Here is a 17,868-nt window from a genome sequence, read left to right as displayed (position 1 = left end):
TACAGATCTGATTTTCGTGGGAGTGTTCAGTCCACATATGTTCCATGTAAGAAACTTCACTCTACCACTCTATAGTCTGTACATCCGATAAGAATAAATCAGACATGTGACCACAATCGCGTGAGACAAGGTGGATTCAATTATACTGAGGAAAAACAGTGCCCTTCGTAACCCCCCCAACCCCCACCGCCAACCGCCCCATCCCCTTCAGTGTCCCCAACTCGCTAAAGCCATCCCATAGCTGTCTAACCCGTCCCAAACAAAAACAAAAAGCTGAAAGTCAGAGTGCAACTAACCTCCTATCAAGTAGGAGGTGGCTGAGCAGGTCTGTTACCTGTGCCTAAGCATATACACACATCCGTGCTAGCATCTATCACAGAATAAGCTCAGAAGTGCGGGAAAACGCAATAAGTCCGACCTGTAAAAAAGCAGTAAGAAAACAGAACATTGTACAGTTCAGAGAGTGCCAGCATAGTACATTGGGAAAGGGCGAGCCATCAAGAGACCGCTCCACACCCCTATTGCTCCTCATTGCCCGATGCAATTTGAGACTCACGCCATCTCCGCTTCAGTTGCTTGGCATGCTCCAGGGCCGCTTTGGGGTTGGTGAAGATTTTGGAGACCCCATCCGGACCAATCCACAGACGAGCAGGGTATAACATTGCATATGGGCCCCTCTCTGATTGCAAGAACTTTTTTACAGCACCAAACTCACTTCTTGCAGCCTGCACAGTGACAGTAAAGTCAGGGAAGAACGCAAGTGAGTTGCCTTGATGTACAATATTGCCCTTATCCCTGGCCATGTGTAAAATACTGTCGCGATCCCTGTAATTTAACAGTCTCGCAATAATTGGGCGGGGAGGAGCACCCAGGACAGGCCTTGCTGCAAGAGAGCGATGGGTTCGCTCCATGATGAACATGGCAGACAGATTCTCTGCGCCAAAAATTTCCTTAATAAGGTTTTCAACAAATGACTCAATTTTACCCACATTCGTAGATTCAGGCAGCCCCGTAATTCTGATATTATTGCGTCGGGACCGGGCCTCCAAGTCCTCATTCTTAGCTCAAATGAGAGACAAAACTTTTTCCATGTTAAGTGTTTTCCCAGCAACCTCACTCAGACCATCTTCTGTCGCAGAGACTAACTGCTCGACCTCCCCATGCGAGTATTCTACGCTGACATGTGGTCCAGGCGGTGATTCACAGCCGCTATCGTGCCCTCGATAGATTGGAGGCTTCGCTGCATCGCCAACAGCATCGTCTCTAGTGTGGGGGAACGTCACCCTGGGCATCAGCATCCGAGTGCTTTCTGCTGAGATTTTGTGGATCTGCGCGCCTCAAACGAGGTTGGGATTTGTCAGTCTTCCCCATTTTGGCCGCAACAATGATCAGGCCTAAGCAGCAGATGAAATATGTGTAATGAATTCCTCAGGCGTACACAACACAGTCCTGGGCAAGCCTGCGTAGGGTGCAAACAGCAATCCAACCAGAGGACACCTCTGGCCCAGAAGTTTAGAGTTACCCAGCACAACACACCTCACGAGGTGCTCCGGGGGAGGGAGGCTGCTTCACAGACCAAGTGAAGTCAATGGCCCACAGGAGCACAAGACATGTGTCGCAGGATCCCTGGAAGGCCCTCTGCCATATGCACAAGCCGTGCAGAAGAAAGGAATCGCAGCAATCACAATGGCCCACAAACCCACATTTCACCATGGGCAGTCGTCTAATGGCAGCACTGCAGCATAAAACTCATAAGGGCCAGGGCGCCACCAGCACAGTAGCGGCAATAACAAAGCAGTCCCCAGGTCACTGCACCCGTGAATGCCTAGGCACCTCAGCCACAGGATTCCTGGATAAGACGTCTAACACGTGAAATAGAGCAATCCATCACCAGAGATCGCTGGCCCCCTAACCATACTCATGACAGCATATGCAGGGAGTATCAGCGCCAAGATCAATCCAAGCATGGGTAAGGTATTCCCACTTGCATCAATAGTCTCGCGGGCATGCGGCGGCCTCGCAGGGGCAGTGTGTCAGTGGATGAACACAGCGTAAATGCCTGCCCCCACAGGCCGGTGTCGGCCGGTCACAGCGGGCACCCAATGCCTCCAAAAACGGTCAATGCCAATGTCCTCCGCGCTGCCTTGTGGTGAGGCCACAGTCCAGTTCGGCCCCCATGTTGTACATGCCCTGGCCTCAAGCCACAGCTCGCAGGCCGCAGCCCATGCCCCGGCCTGCCCCGCCTCCGCTGCTACCGGCCAAGGCAGGGCCGCGCCCCACTTACCACAGCCAGTGCCAGGCGAGTCGATGTCTCCGTTGGGCCTCTCTAGTTGTCCCATGCCAGTCCAGTAAGCTCCTTCAGCCAACCTCACTCGGCCGTGGCTCCACGCCCACCCAGCAGGAGCCCGGCATCCCTCTGCGTAGCCGGCAGCTCCAGGGACCAAATAGCTCAGTTAGCGCCAGGTATCTTGCCGCACACTGCTCCGGTTTTAACAGCAGCACGCTAGTCTCCTTCGGCCTCAGACGTTGCACGCATCAGCAGGCAGGTTCCAATTTCAGGGCCTCGCGGCAGTCGCCATCTTGTAGAGATACCGCCGGGTCCGATCCCACCTGACATACAGTTGTTGCGGTAGCCTCCAGCAGCCCAAACCGCCTCAAATGTGAGCAGAAGGGCTTGATATTACGAAGCACACGTTATCAGCTCTTCGAAGCAGTTATTACAGGCGGATATTTGACGGATAGGCGCCCAGCCTATCAGAGCCTCACTAGGGTGCGGCCATCTTGCCAGGTTTTACCTGTGAGGCATTGTAAAAGCAAGCATATGTTGCATTGTCTGGATTTGAGACTGTCAACGTAATACAAGAGTGCCTTCTTGACACCTAAAGTGTATTACACCCTTAAAGTCAAAGAGTCTGGGTGCGGAAAAAAAATGAATTACTCAATAGTTTGGTTAATGTGTGTTGGGATTATCACTTTGGTTTGGAAATTTGGTCTTGTAATCAAGACCACCCTATCTCTACGAACCTAAATGAATGGTCCTCTATAATAAAAGAGTACAACTCCCTGATTTTTCTTAGAGATGCAACTGTAATCAGAAAATCTACTTTACATAAAAAGAATTACATAGCACAGGAGGGGCGTGGCTAGCAACATGGCAGAGAAGCCGCTTTGTCCGGCAGCTCCGTCAGCCTCGAGCTAATCCTGTATATAATCCTGCCTTCATGAAGCCATCAAACGACCCAGAGGGGAGCTCTATGTCCCCTGACCCACAAAGGCTGCACTTGAAGAGTCAAGAAGGAAGTTTCGCCACAAGAAAGCCTACAAAAGCTACAGAACAGAAAACAAGCATAGCGGCCCAAGATGGCGGCGAGACACTGGCGCTAATTCCGGCCAAGGAGACGGAGAGGATAAGAGATCTGCTGCAAAGTGACTGTCTGCTCCCCTGAATTTGGACATCGGCGGGGGAGCAGTGGTGCCAAAGGTGCCCACCGGGACCAAAATGAGTGCAATACACCTGGGCCAATAGTCGCCGGGATCGGCAAAGTGCGGCCTGCATGGAAGGTGGCCGACTGAGGGAGACGGGAAAAAGAGGAAAACCCTAACAAACCCAGAGTGAGGCGGCGAGACGGTGTGTGAATCCCCCCAATGGCAGAGGGAATTCAACAAGCCAGGGAAGGAACAGCATTTATCAAAGGTACCGGAAGAAGAGAAACGCAGCTGCCTACCTGGATGGTTGACTGTCATAAATGAGAGCGGAGAATCCGAGCAGCCAGTCCTCAGGAATAAAGACGCCGACTGAGGTGCTGGGGCCCGAGAACTGAGAACTGTGAGAGCGCTCGACTGCGGCTGTCCCGGGAGCCACGGTGAGTTACCGAAATGAGACCAGTAGGGGGAGGCACTGATTGAGCGCCTGTGAAGGTGACGTGCCTCGGGCCGCTGAGGAGAGGAAACGAGGCGGAGAGAGGTCATTGGCTGTGGCTGAGTCTCCGGCGGTGGCTGCCCCGGTCGCTGAACCCTGTGAGGGGGAGGAAGGGGAAAGCGAACAAGGGGAAAACACAAGTGAGGAGGACATAAATTAATCCCTCAAGGATTGGTGGCGTTTATCAGGTATCCAGCTCTCCCTACCTCTCCTTGAACCCTCCCCCATAAAAGAAGGGACTGAGAGCCCCCCTTCAGGGAAGTTGAGAGGCGACTCCGGAGTCATGTGGGAGCACCCGGGGGCGCTCCAGATAGATAGACAGCTACAGGCAAGGCCATATACCTACCAGGGGGTCACTGCTGCAATGCACAGAGAGGGCTGGGACCAGGCCGCGGTCAAGGGAAAGCAGAATCCTCTGCATGCAACAAAATCCCTCTCGGGCAGTGAGGGAAGGACGTAAGCTAGAGAAGCAAAGGCAACCAAATACTGCGAAGAGGCAGTGCCATCTCCAGTCAGAACTGAAGCAAGCACGAGCGAAGTACCAACCCCCGCGAAACAGATTTGCGAAAAAAGCAGATAGAGTCTGGGCAAAGACATGGCCAGCAGCTAATGCGATGGCGAGAGATAAGGATCCCAAACCGACAAAACAGGTGAAGATGGACTGTTACGCAAAACTGATACCCACAACTACTGGAGCAGAGGGAGAAGAGACACCCGGGCCAGACAATACAGCCATACTACAAGCAATACAGGCCTCCAGGGAGGCTCTGGAGGTAAAGATGGCCGAGGTGCGCTCAGAGGTGTCACTGCTTCGCCTGGACTTGAACAAGGACTCGGAGAGAGTGTCTCTAGCAGAAAATCGTATTGCAGAAGTGGGGGATCTGTCTCACACTATACGGAAGGAAGTCACATGGTTGTTGGTTGCAATGAAGGAGGTGACATGGAGGGTGGATGACGCAGAAAACTGGGCCCGCTGGAATAACCTCCGCTTCATTGGATTTCCGGAAGGGGTGGAGGGGCCAGAGCCAGTACAGTTCTTACTAACATGGCTTAAAGATACCCTCCCAAATGTGCAGTTCTCACCCGGTTTTATTTTAGAGCGAGCTCTCAGAATGCCAAGCTTCCGGGTGCCCCCCCCACTCCAAGACCCTTGATTGCTTACTTTTTAAATTACCAGGACCATGATTTAATACTTCGAGAGCTGAGACAAGAGGAAAACCAAACATGTAAATACACAAATAATCGTGTTCCCCGATTATTCCTGAGAAGTACAAAAACAACAGCGAAGCTTAGACGCAGTTATGGCAAAACTGAGAACACTGGTGATCCAGTAATGCTCCTCTTTCCGGCAAAACCTAAGGTAAATTTCCAGGGCACCACGCAATTCTTCCAGAGCCCAGAAGAGGCCGCGTAGGCCTGGATTAAGGAACGTCCCCTCACGAGAGGCAGACTGGAACCGAACGGGACACCTCAAACGGATAAACCGGGGAGATCGAGCTCCGAGAGGCCCAGAGGAAAAAGGTTACGGCACCCGACAGCATCATGGGAAACCCACACCGGAACTCCATATCGCGCCAAGCGGATCTCAAGAATCGGACGAACAAACACTACAGACAAACCAAGATCAAGCAGCCTCCGAACCATCGGAAAAAGAATACGCGGCGAACGTGGATAGCGATCATCCGCTTCTTAAGGACATTCATCAGATAGAGGACTCAAGCCCAGACTCTGCAGCCCCAATGACCCAGCAGCAGCAACAATCCAAGAGTGGTGATGAAGACAGAGATGCAGGGACAAGACAGCCACAGAGAAACTGTAAACCACTACTAAGGGCCCACTAGATACTATAACACTCTGCCCAAGAGGCTGTGGAGCCAATAGTAGAAGTATAGCGCATGATTTATAGATAATTGTTTTGGGGGAGGGGGTGGGAGACAGACCTTTTAAACTTAACCTGTGCTGCAGTTGTCATGTTGACTATTTGGGGGGGGGGGGGGAGATGGGGTAATGGAAGAGAGTAGGGTTGGGGTGGGGGGTTCATGTTGAAAGTTAAGGGATATCAAAAGGTAAGTTGGGGCCAAAAGAAGTTGACCTTTGGAAAAGACTGAAAGGATACCAAAAATAGGGGCAGGGAAAGAAGCGGCTATAACTGTAAAAAATCACATCAGAGGAGACACAGAAAACTTACACATCAACAATGGGTGAAGGAACTACTCAATATTGATGTGGAACATCAACGGGTTAGGGAATAAAATTAAAAGGGGACTGGTAATTAGATATCTCAAATGACTTCAACCAGACTTTGTCTTCCCACAGGAGACATACCTAAATGGGCACGATCTGCTCCTTCCTGGGAAGGGGCCCATACAGCACTCTCGCACATGCAAGATTCTCCACGGGATCAAGAGAAGTGGCCATATTAATCAGGAAAGCACCCCCCTTCCATGTTAATAAAACGCGGATAGATCCCAATGGTACATTTGCGGTGGTACAAAGGACATGGGTGCCGAAGTTCATGCTGATGAGTATATACACACCCCTAGGCTGCAACAACACACATTAGACAAAATAGCCAGGATACTCCTAGAGTCAAGACCCTCCATGCATATTATAGGGGAGGGGACTTTAACCATGTTGTAAACCGACATATAGATTGTACGCACGCAAATCCAGAGACGCGGGGACATACCCACTTAGCCCAATTCCAAGATATGCTCGGTCTAACTGACCTTTGGCGAAGACATCATCCGACTGATCGAGCCTACTCCTACTTTTCAGGTGCCCACAGGGTGTCGTGTAGTTCCTATAAGACCTATATAGGATCTGTGCATTTAGACAACATATACAGTGGAACTGGTATCCAGACTCATTCCAGACACCCCCACGGGGTATGTTGGCCTGTGTACCAGCTAGCTCGCGATGCCACTATCTCCTCCTCTTACCAAGGAGAGAATAGTTCTTTGCAACTATCGAACTTGACAACCCTGATCCCTCAGGATAGTGGAAACAGTAACTCACTTTTCGCTCAGTCACTCGTGCTCACTTTTTCTCAGAGTGATACACAGAATAAACAGGTGAGACGTTTTCAATAAGCAATTATTGAACAGTTCTTATTCTAGAGCAAAATAAGTGTACTGAAATCACCAGTAGACAGTAGCATAGATCAATGCGTAGCAGCACTAAGAAAGTAAACAGATGGTAGGTTTCTACCATTTTGCTAAAATCATAACCACAGGCAAGTATATAGAATAAGTGTACCTAGCATGTGAGTAGAATTAAAGCCAAGAATCCCTCTAGGATAAAACCAACCCCATTATCTGATATGAGACTTCCGGACCCCGTTCTTGGTCTCAAGCTGAACACCCCGCAAGGGATGTCAGACCACTGCAAGCTGGAGTATCTGCATGCAGGAACCTTAGTGTCTTGCGTCAGTGTGTCGGCCGGGAAGTCCTGATCTCCTCTGTCTATCTCAGCAAGATGTGATGTTTACATACCCTAAGGTATCCCCAGGGGTTCAACCTTGTTGTGCAAGTGTCAGACTTAGGATGATGCCGGGAATGAATTTTATGCAGTGTTATTATGAAGGAGCTGATGGTCCTGCTGTGATTCCAAGAAACTAAGAAACTTCAAGCATAATTTTTGAGGCCAGTGTTCAGGGGAAAAACCCTACGTATTGTGTGTAATATTGTAACTAGGTAAAAGATCAGTCCCTCAAATCTGTTATGTATGTAATATAGGAGAGAATGTAAGTGGAGGGTTTATGATATTACCCAGACCTATATCGGGGTACCTATATGAAATATAACAAGGGTGTTCTTCAGATCAAAATAGCTCTTCGCCCTGGTTGGAGAAGAGCGGGCATAGGACAACAGGGATGGAGACTCAGTGCATGGGCCGCAAGGGACAGAGAGACCGCGAATGAAATCAGGACTGCCTCAGAATTGTACTTAAACGGAAAACAAGGGATCTGCGGCATCGGCGACCACCCTGTCGGAAGCTTATAAGACAGTGATACGAGACAGGGCACAAAACACTGTAGCAAATAAAAAGAGAGAGGAGACCAGAGAGGTTGAAAACCTGGAGCTTAGGCTACTGAAAATGAAGCGCGAGACAGGCCCGAGGCTGACCAGCACACACTCCGCCAGATGGAGATAACACAGGGGGGAGTATAGGGCCCTGGTTAATCAAGAAGCGAAAGCCCAAATTCAGGCCACCCAAGACAAATTATAGGAGGCGAGAGATAGAGCGGGAAAGCTCTTGGTTTGACTAAGAAAAAAGAGAGAGAGGCGTGGTGGGTAGCCGTTATACAAGAAGAAGACAAGACACACACAAAACCCCAAGACAGCAGATGCTTTTGCCCAATACTATACAGAACTATATAGAAGAAGGCTGGGGGGCGTGGCTACGCGGGCGAACGAAATGGCCGCCTGATCGTAGAGCTCCGCCGGGCGAGAAATGACCGGGGCCGTTCGCCACTGATCCGGCGCTGCGCTGAGGACGAATTACGCCTGCAGCCGATCCTTGGAGCCTACTGATGCAGCCTGCCTGATCTGGAGGACGGGGGACACCGTGGAAGGTCGGAACAGCTGAGTGGTGCTGCGGCCGGCTGCGCCTCGCGGGCCGTTACGTTGCAGCTGCGGAGCGCCTGGTGAGTCTCCTGATTGCCCCCTTGCTGTCCCCCTCAGCCCTAGGGCCGCTGTAGTTCTCTCCCGGGTCCGCTGCTCGGCCCCGGTGGTCTCCGTGGGTGGAGGTGCGGCCCCTCGGTGCGTGACCGGCACTTGCGGCCTGGTCCGGCCTTGGGAGCCGGGGCCTCGATTTTTGGGGACCGCCGGGTGGGGCGGCGGCGAGCGGGGAGCGCGGGCGGCGGGCTTCGGGGCTGAGGGGCGCTTGGCGAGGGGTGTGGCCGGCGGGCTTCAGGGCGCTCTGCGAACGGCCTGGCGTCGCTGCACTCGGTGGGGGCCTACCTCCATTGCCCCACCGCTACCGTGCACCCAAGACCTGCGCCTGTCCCCCTGCGGAACTTGGCCTCCTGCGCTCCTGCTGATGCGGTGGCCCTGTTTGGCTGCCGCCCGTACAGCTTCTTGTGACCGACGCTGGCTACCTGACCTGCGAGACCTGGCCCAGCTGAGTTGCCTTTGCCTCGAGGCCTTGCCTACTTGGTCCCCCCGCCACACCACCTTTGGCTGCCTGTTTTGGTGGGCCCCTTGATCCGCCGGCTGCTGCCGGGTGGCTGCCGCAGCCGCCTGCTGACCCTACTTCTTGGCCTCTGGCGCACTCCTCCAGCCAGATTCATGCCCTGCTGTCCTGTGTGCAACCGCCTTGGCGACTCGCGGGCTCCCGCAGCGTGAGTCAGCCCTGGGACGGTGGACCGCCGAGTACCCCTGCTCTGGTCCCGTCCTACCCGCCTTGCTACTGGGGTGCCCGGACACTGTGCTTGACTCTCTGGGTGCCGCTGTTGTCATAGAGTCCTGTGCCACTGGCGATTTGCCCGCCACTGCTTCCAACATGGTGAAGAAGGATGTTACCCAGAAGCGACTTACCTTCAGTTCAGCACCCGTACGTGCTTCTGCAGCTTCGCCGGCGGCGGAGGTAGACACTGGGGGCCAGTTGGCAGCGAAAGACACTGCGGGTATGGTTGCTGAGATGATGGGTGAGATGAGGGCTGGATTCAAGGCCTTGGATTCTCGTTTTGATACCCTCGAAAAGAAAATGGCGGACATGGGCGCGACGATCCAACTGCACGATAGGCGTCTGGACCTGGCGGAATCCAGAGTTTCCGACCTCGAGGATGGTGCGGCGTCGACGCTGAAGAGGTTGGAACGAGTGGAGAAGATCCTTAAAGACGTCGCAATTAAGAATGAGGATTTAGAGGCGCGCAGCAGGCGCAATAATATCCGAATTATCGGCGTGGCGGAGACGACAGCTACCGGACGCTTTGACACTTTTGTGGAACACCTCCTGATCGAACTTTTTGGCCGAGACACGTTTACCGCTGGCTTCGTGGTTGAGCGCGCTCACAGATCGCTGGGGCCCCGACCTAACCCTGGCCTGCCGCCCCGGCCCATTATTGCCAGGCTTATGAACTTCAGGGACAGAGATGCGGCGCTGAAGGCTGCCAGGGAGGCGGGCGAGGTTCGGTGGCAGGGAGATGTGCTCTCTTTCTACCCGGACTTCACCATCATGGTCCAAGATGCACGCCGTAAATACACTGGTGTCAAAGCTGCCTTGCGCAAAATGGGATTGCGCTATGGTATGCTGTATCCTGCCAGGCTCCGGGTGGACGTGGACGGCAGGTTTCGCATTTTTGACTCTCCTGCGGAGGCACAGGAATTTTGTCGAGCCTACAAAAACAGGGGGTCCCCTCGACAATCTGATGTTGCTCAACAGTCTCCGCCGCACACTGACTCGCAGGCTAGTGCTGACCTGTTTACCGAAACCGGTCAGGGCTGACATAGCACCTTTCCATCTTCTCGATCCGGAGTGTTTGCCCCAGTAATCTGCATCTGATACTACTGTTCCTATTTTTTTACTTTTGCAGTGCTTTTTCATACTTGCTGACATTTGAACGTTGCCCCGGTTGTGGTTCTTGCATGGCGGAGCGTCGCCTAGCCCCATGGCGCGAGCCGCATTGTTTTTTTCTCTAACATTGTCTTTATTTTACAGGTACATTAGTGGACAACTGTTGTTGTTTGTTGCTCTAGGTTGTTTCCGGAAGGGTGGGTTTAGCCTCCTTGGGCTTGAGGAGTGGCTGGGTGGTGGGTGGTTGGGATGGGCTTGTTTATGCTTTGGTCTTGTTGTTTGTGCATTCGCACTGTTTTTCTATCTAAGTGATGCCTTTTTTGCGATAGGGAATGGCAGGTCCGTACACGCATGTTTTCTTACGATTCCACCGAGTTTGAATGGCTAAGTTAGGGCAGCAGTCTGGTCCTTCCAGGCTCACCTCCATGTCTTGGAACGTCCGAGGTTTAAATGATACGAGGAAAAGGCGACAGGTTCTAAACTATGCAGCGCGGCATGGGGTGGATGTCCTATTTTTGCAGGAGACACACCTAGTGGATGCTGACTCTTCCTCCTTTGCAAAAAGCTGGGGCGCGCACAGATTTTTTTCTAGCTATAGCAGATATGCAAGGGGGGTTGCAATCCTGATACATCGACGTGTTCCATTCGTGCTCTCAGACAGCATATTGGATGTAGATGGCAGATATGTTGTGGTTACGGGTGTGCTTCTGGGCTTTAAGGTCACCTTTGTTGGAATATATGGCCCCAATTCGGACTCCCCTGCCTTCTTCCGGGGACTTCAGGATGTTCTGCTGAGATTAGTCACTGATATGATGATACTGGGGGGTGACTTTAACCTGCTCATGACCCCTGCCAGGGACAGCACCTCCTCTTCCCCGGATTGTAAGCCCCGCTCCCGTGCTGTGCTGGCGGATGTGTGCGCTCATTACTCACTGATTGACATTGAGGCCCGTTTGCATTCCACCTCACCCGTCTACACCCACCACTCGGGGTATCACAACACTAGCACCAGAATAGACTACTGGCTCCTTTCCCCAGGGGTAGCCGGTTGGGTGAGTGACCATTTGACACTCCCGCGCACTCTGTCTGACCACTCTCCCATAGTGCTGACCCTGCTCATCCCCAGGTTGGGAGGGTACGAGAAACAATGGCGTTTTCCTGGCAGGGCGTTAGCTGACCCGGTCTTCAAGGAGGACATTCGCACTGCCATAGAGGAGTACTTTGAGTTAAACGAGGGCACAGTGGACACTTGGGCTACATTGTGGGAGGGTTTCAAGGCCACCATTAGGGGGGTTTGCATCAACAAACATGTAGGGGCTTTGCGCGACATTCGTGCCTCCCTGACCCGTATTGAGAAGGACATTGCCGCTTTGGACACTAACACGCTCACTGACACGGATGGTGGGGTGGAGGCAAAGAGGTTGGCACTGCTGCAAGAGTTCAGAGACACTGCAGACAGAGAACTGACATATCTCTGCACACAACACTCGGCTAGGCGGTATGGTGAAGGAGACGGGCCTGGCAAGCTCTTGGCCCGTCTGCTTCGTCCCCCCCGCCAGGCTTCATTTATCTCGGACATGGTAGATGATCAGGGAGCTCGTCATCAGACCACCCCTGCCATCTGCGATGCCTTCCTATCCTACTACAAGGACTTGTACACCTCGGGACTATCGGCTGACTGTCGCGACCCTGGCCCCTATATTAACGAAATCTCTATGGTCTTCCTGGAAAAACACATGCAGGACTTTCTGGCAATGCCTATTGAACCGGACAGCGTTGTGGAAGCCATTGATGCATTGAAAAGCTCGTCGGCGCCGGGGCTAGATGGCTTTTCAGCTGACTTCTATAAGGAGTACAAGGAGGAACTGGTACCTCGCCTGATTGAGGTGTATGCGGAGTCACTCGAGACGGGGATTCTGCCACCCACATTGCGGGAGGCCGTTATCATCTTACTCCCCAAACCGGATCGGGACCCCACTAGGTGCGGTTCCTACAGGCCCCTTTCCCTGCTCAATCTTGACTATAAAATTTTGGCGAAAGTCCTTGCCACCCGACTATCTTTACTTATGGAGTCTATCATTTCGCCAGCCCAGTCCGGGTTCGTTCCCCATAGATCCACCTCCTTTAATCTGCGGACGCTGTTTTCTGTTCTTCACAAAATTGAGCCGACTACGCCGGCAGCTGCGGTGTTTTTAGACGCCGAGAAGGCATTTGACACTTTAGAATGGTCGTTCTTTCTATCTGTCATGCACCGCATGGGCATGCCGTCCTTGTTTGTCTCCACGGTCGAGCTGCTTTATACTGCCCCCAGAGCGAGACTGCGCCTTAATGGCACGCTCTCTGATAGCTTCCCTCTTTCCCGGGGAACCAGGCAGGGATGCCCCCTGTCCCCTCTGTTATATATTCTAGCCATGGACCCTTTGGTACGTCATTTTCAGGAGCGCCACCTGCACCGCGGGCTCCAGTTCCGGACAGGCCCGTTACTCGTCTCCCTCTACGCTGATGATACCATTCTGTATGTCAGGTCTCCGGAGACCAACCTGTCACCTTTGCTGCTTGAGGTGGAACGCTTTGGGAGGTACTCCGGTCTTCGTATTAATTGGCATAAATCTGAGATCTTTCCGCTCACCCCCTCCACTGCTCGCTGGGACTGCCCGTTCCCGCTGGAATGGAATACAGACTCGGTGAAATATCTGGGTATCCACATTCATCTAGAAACGGTATCCATGATTCGTCTTAACTATGGGCGGGCGTTGGACTTTCTGGAGGATAATATTGCACGGTGGATTCGCCTCCCTATCTCTATGGCCGGCCGTATCGCCATAATTAAAATGATCATTCTACCCCGCTTTCTGTACTTATTTAATAACATACCGGTCCCGCTCACTCGGATTTTCTTCACGCAGCTCCGCTCATTGTTGTTGCGGTTAGTGTGGGGGGATAAAAGGCCGCGAGTTTCTTGGCGCATTTTAACGCTGCCTTATGAGCGAGGTGGCTTTGGAGTGCCGGACTTTTATATTTATTACCTGGTCGCGCAGTGCGCCTATGCACACCCTTGGTTTCACCCGGACGCTCGGATCCCGTATTTGAGACCTGAAGCAGACTTGGTGCTGCCACTTACCCTCAACTCGATCTTGCCCGGAGGCTTTCCGCGCGACCCCCTTGACATACAAACTGTGTCCACTACATCGTGGGCCTGGATGCAGGTGCGTAGACTGCTCCAGCTGGACGTACTGTATTCCCCGGCTCTTCCATTACCTAACCCTCACTGGCTCCCCATCACTGCGGAAGCGGTGGTCAGCAGAACGCTGGCCAAATACCAGCTCACCACAATAGGAGATCTGTTTCCGGACGGACATGTTTTCTCTGTGTCCGAGGATCCACGGTTCACGGACCGGACATTTATGGATTCCTTTGTCCTGACCAGACTGAGGTCCCTGCTTAGAGCGCAGTTTCCGTCGTTCCCATTGCCGCCGGATGAAATGACAGCACTGACTTTTCTACTCCAGTCGCAAACGGGAGCCCATATGGTCTCCAGGTTGTATGGACTTTGTGTGGCGGCCCTCCCGTCTTCGGATGCGAGGGTTCGGGCGGCGTGGGAGCTTGATTTGGGCGGCCCCATCACAGATGCCCAATGGGATGCCTGTTGCCGCTCCACTAAAGAGGTCTCTATTAACAGTAGACACAAACTAACTCATTTAAAATTTTTGAGGCGACTATACTTCACTCCGGCGTTGGCCCACAGAATCGATCCAAACAGACCTCATCACTGCCCTAAATGCAAAGCTCCCCATGCCGATTTTGCACATCTCACATGGACCTGTCCGAAACTGCACACTTACTGGCTACAGGTACACCACATTTTGGGAGACATTCTAGAGGGCGAACTGCAACATAAGCCGGAAATTGCACTGCTTGGCTATGTCGCAGAGTTCCCCCGGGCCACGCGTAAGCTTGCCGCCATAGGTTTCTTGCTGGCGAAAAGGGAAATTGCTTTACTTTGGGGGTCCAGGCGAATCCCTACTTCCGTGAATTGGATGCGCAGCCTTGCCCAATGTAACACCAATAGTGTGGAATATTCCACCCAGATTCCTACAGCCTCACGCCCACTTGACATTTGGGGGCCCATATCGACAGTATCTTAGCAAGATTACACGGGATACACACTCCCAGGATGCTAGCTCAATTGTCCCAGAGGGGGTGGGCTAGGTGATTGTAGCTGCACCACCAGTGCGCTGCCTATTGGGGTCTGCAGGGCTTACCGTCCACACACCACTGGAGTGGGTTATGAGTGAGCTGCTGATTTTGGACTGTGTGCTGCTTGGGGCCGGGGCGTCTCCCTCTTCAGTTCCCTTGCACGCCTTGCCCCGGATGGGGTGGTTGCTTCGCCCTAGTCCTTACGCTTGTCGTTTTAATTACCCTCGTCTGCCTATGCCTCTGGTTATGCCATCTTACTAGTCACTAGGTGTATTGCTTGCCGCTCTGTCTGTCATGAAGGCTCACTTGTTTTCGTTTTGTTTGTGAAAAGTTGTATCTCTTTATACCGCATGTGCAATTTCCCTTCAGGTATGGAAAAGTGAAAATAAGAATCTAGAATGTGCTACACTACCTGTAATGTCATTGGTCTAGTCATCCATGTACTTCTTTTGTATAACGATCATTAACGTTTTTATTGTCGACAATTTCTTGTGTATTTGTATGCTTGCACGGACCAATCTGATGCTAATAAAGAGATTTAAAAAAATATATATATATATAGAAGAAGGCTGCTGGCAGATAACGTCCAAATTCACAGGTACATTGAAACAATAGACACTCCCACACTCTCCCGGGAAGACCAAGATATGTTAGAGAAGGAGCTGACCCTACTAGAAGTGATGGATGTCATTGGTAGGCAGAAAACAGGAAAGACCCCGGGCCCCAATGGACTGCCCGCAGAATTTTTAAAACAGAATGCAAGTCTATTGGGTACCCACCTTTTAAATATGTTCCTTGCTGCACAAGAAGAGGGGAGCCTTCCGCCTGATCTACGTGCGGACATGGTGGTAGTGATTCACAAAGCTGGGAAAACCCCAACAAAGTTTGGGTCCTACAGATCAATCTCACTGCTTAATATAGAAACAAAGATCCTGGCCACAATTCTTGCCACTTGCCTTCTGACGGTCATCACATCTCTCATACACTGGGAACAATCAGGCTTTATGCCTAAAAGAGCCACGTGCTTTAATCTGCACCGACTTGCCAACTGGATAGACACAGTGAAGCACAGATAGCCCGCACGTATTCCTCTCCCAAGATGCCGAGAAGGCATTCAACAGTCCACTGGCCATTCATCGAAATTCGGATTTGGGCCGATCTTTACAGCCTGGGTAACATTACTGTACACAAACCCAAAGGCCGGAGTTCGAGTTAACGGGGCAACTTCGGCAGACTGGCCGGTGCAGAGGGGCACTAGACAGGGATGTCCCCTATCCCAGTACTTTTTGCACTTGTGTTAGCATCACTGGCCTGTGTGGTTAGGTCCCACCCGGATATAAGCGGTTTTAAAGAGGACAGGGAGATCTTGGGCGAAGAACGGATTTCGCTTTATGTGGACGACATCCTCCTATATGTCACTGATAGAGCTAGGATGCTCCTAGAGACCTTAGCTATATTCTGAGAATATGGTCGTCACGCTGGAAACTGTATGAACTGGGATGAATCTAGACTTTACCCGTTGGGGGGACCAGTTGAAAGCCGAGACAACACGGGGTGCTTCCAGATTGTTCAAGAAGGCTTCCGCTCTCTAAGCCTTTACATCATCACTAATGAGGCAGCAAACTTAGCACAGAATATAAAAAGGGCCTAAAAGAATTTCAGGAAGACATAGGAAGATGGAGACGACTTGCACTGACAATAATGTTGTTATGTTAAAGACATTTGCTATAGCGCACGTCTCACCCGGGGTCATCTCTGCGCTGTTTCGGATCCTGATAGACAGAGCAGACCAAAAGAGGTTAGTATAGATATGCTTTTAGCAGTTTCCTGAATTTGCTATATGTGGGGGTCTCACAAAGGTTGTAGGTAATTTATTCCAGTACACAGGAGCAACATAGGAGAAGGCCTTTCCCTGGTGCAAGTGTGACAAATTTGAGGCACGCACAGAAGGGCTTGTGTGCTAGATCTAAGATTGCGACTGGGGGTGTAAATTTCCAGTTTGTTTTGGAGATAGCATGGGCCTTTGCCTCTTAGGGCACCGTACATGAGGCAACAGATTTTAAACAGGAGTGTTTCTTCACAGGTTGCCATTGCAGTTCTCCCAGTAGAGGGAGTGCCTGCAGGACGATTCAGTATAAGTCTGGCTGCGGTGTTCTGGACCACCTGGAGTATAGTAAGCAAAGTTTTGCTAACTTCAGCCAGGAGAGCATTACCATAGTCCAGTCTGCTTACCACCATAGCTTGAACCAGTGTTCTTTGGACATTTGTGGGGAGAAGGGGGAAAATTATGCGAAAAGGCGCATACTATAGTAGAAGGAGCAGGTAGTAGCTGCGATCTGATCTTTCCTTGTGAAAACTTGGTTTAATTTTATTCCTAAATTTTTTACTGTTTGTTTGGGCATGGGGATAGCACCCAATTGGTATGGCCACCAGTCGTCCGACTAGATGGCTTTTCCAAGCAGCATGATCTCCGTTTTTTCTGGGTTTAACTGGAGGCAGTTCTCAGTCATCCAGTTGGAAATTGCTAGCATCCCTGCAGAGAAACGTTTTTTCTCCAGATCCAAATCTTAGCCGATAGTAAACATCAGCTGGGTATCATCGGTGTATGATATGATCTCAAAGCCGAAATGCTCCGCAATCTTTGCTAGCGGGGCAATGTAAATGTTGAACAGAGTGGGACTCAAACATGAGCCCTGCGGTACACCCTTGTCGAAGCACATTTTGCCTGAGGAGTATGGACCTAGGATGATCGTCTGCTGTCTATCTAGCAGAAGGTTCTGCAGCCATTTTAGTGCTGTCCCCTGGACACCGATTGCCTGCAGTCTTTCCCCAAGCCTTAAGTGCGAGATGGTGTCAAAGGGTGCAGACAGATCCAATAATATTAGTGCCACGGGCCTTCCTGCATCCATCTCTAGTCTCAATGAATCGGTTACGGGCAAGAGTGCGGTCTCTGTACTGAAACCTGGTCGTAATCCTGATTGTGAGGGGTCCAGAATGTTATTGAGTTCAAGAAATTATCCCAGTTGCTTGTTTATTATACCTTCTAGTTGTTTGCCCAGGAGCAGTAGCCGGGAGATCAGGCGATGGTTGCCCAGTGACTGTTGGTCCATAGTGGCATTTTTTTAATATGGGCTGGACACATGCTTCCTTCCACTCTACCGGAATGGTTCCTGTTTTTATAGAATAGTTAAAGATCTTTGCGATCATGGGGGCACAACCGGTGGCCAGAACAC

The 17,868-nt window shown here is 51.6% G+C and overlaps 1 protein-coding gene across 6 annotated transcripts in view; it reads right to left on the bottom strand.

Moving 5' to 3' along the window:
- The window catches only part of CCAR1 (cell division cycle and apoptosis regulator 1), a 1,607,854-nt gene that overhangs the window by 973,532 nt on the left and 616,454 nt on the right, over positions 1-17,868 (bottom strand). The window lies entirely within an intron of this gene.

The sequence above is a fragment of the Lissotriton helveticus genome, chromosome 5_1 (assembly GCF_964261635.1).
Source record: "Lissotriton helveticus chromosome 5_1, aLisHel1.1, whole genome shotgun sequence".
NCBI lineage: Eukaryota > Metazoa > Chordata > Amphibia > Caudata > Salamandridae > Lissotriton > Lissotriton helveticus.
Note: the sequence above shows the minus strand (reverse complement) of the source record. Positions and strands in the feature narration are given on the sequence as shown.